Source organism: Papio anubis, chromosome 1 (assembly GCF_008728515.1).
Source record: "Papio anubis isolate 15944 chromosome 1, Panubis1.0, whole genome shotgun sequence".
NCBI classification, from domain to species: Eukaryota; Metazoa; Chordata; class Mammalia; order Primates; family Cercopithecidae; genus Papio; species Papio anubis.
Genome location: NC_044976.1, coordinates 46,138,567 through 46,140,256, shown reverse-complemented (window position 1 = coordinate 46,140,256; position 1,690 = coordinate 46,138,567). Strand labels below are relative to the sequence as shown.

General features: G+C 45.5%; 1 pseudogene; it reads left to right on the top strand.

Annotated features, from left to right (window-relative positions):
• LOC116274211 overlaps window positions 1–1,690 on the top strand; it is a 12,528-nt pseudogene that overhangs the window by 6,186 nt on the left and 4,652 nt on the right.

The window sequence follows — 1,690 nt, the reverse complement described above, 5'->3', positions numbered from 1 at the left end:
TCCTTTTACGATACGGCTTACGATGCATTTTACTTACGATACGAGATACGATATACATACTATTTATGTATTTTATATTTATTGCTTATAATTTTATTTATTGCTATTGGCATTTCATTTATTACGACACATTTATATTTATTACTTACTATACGACATTATTTACCTACTTACATTTGGCATTTTATACGACATTTAATGCATTACTTACGCATTTTTACTTTATTATTTATTACTTACATTTTATTATTTGGCATGACACATATTATTATTATTTAATGACATGCATACCATTTACTAATAATACGACATATTTACTATTTATTTATTTACGACATGTATTTATTTTACTTATATTTACGAGATACGCATTTATATAATTTTACGACATATTTACAGGCATTTATATTTACGACACCACCACCGCCACCAACACCACCACCACCACCTCCACCCACCACCACCACCACCACCACCATCACCACCACCATCACCATCACCCACCACCAACCATCACCACCACCATCACCACCATCACCACCACCACCACCATCACCACTCCACCACCACCATCACCACCACCACCAATCACATCACTACCACCATGATTCACCACCACCACACCACCATCACCATCACCACCACCACCACCACCACCATCACCACCACCATCACCATCACCACCACCACCACCATCAATACCCATCACCACCACCACACCACCATCACTACCACCATCACCACTCACCACCAATCACGGTCACCACCATGACGGTCACCACCTACCATCACCATCACCACCACTCACCATCCCGGTCACTTACCATTGCCACCACCATCACCATCACCACCACCACCACTTCTACCACCATCACCTTTGTCACCCTCACCATTCCTACCACCACACCACCACCACCACTTCCACCAACATGACCACCACCATCACCTCCATCACCATCTCCATCACTACCACCACCACCACTTCCACCAACACGACAACCACCATCACCATCACCACCACCACCATTACTACCACCACCATCACCACTTCCAGAATCACATGCCGACTACCACCATCACCATCACCACCATCATCACTACACCACCCCCCAGCCATTGCCACCACCCTACCACGCCACTACCACCATCACCATCACCATCAGCTTACACCCACTATTACAACTACCACTCCACTACCACTTAATTCATCACCACCACATCTACCACCACTTCCCTTTCTGTTGAGCACGTGAGTCCTTGCCCACCACCAGCCAGCTCTGCTATTCCAGGAACTCATCATTTTACAGCCACCAGTGCTCTCAGAAAACATTCCTCTTGTGCTTCACCTCTTGTCTCGATTCTGAGAGTCTGACAACACTTGATACATGTTTTCCTGTCCTATGCCTCCATCACCTCAAGGCCAGCTGGGAAGGCAGGTACTGTAGCTATCTGGTAACTTCCTCATGTGTAATGTGAGACAGGCTCTGTTTCTCAGCAAGATTCATAGGTAGAGAGTTCTCCAAAAATAGGGAGATGATGCAGTTACTGGACAACTGAAAAGAGTGACAGGTGCCTACTCCTACACCTCACACAAACTCCTCAAAACAGTTTTATACACTAGCTACCTCTGTTCCATCCCCCATTCTCTTCCCCACTGCAGTCCAGCTTATACGACCCCCATCACTCTCCC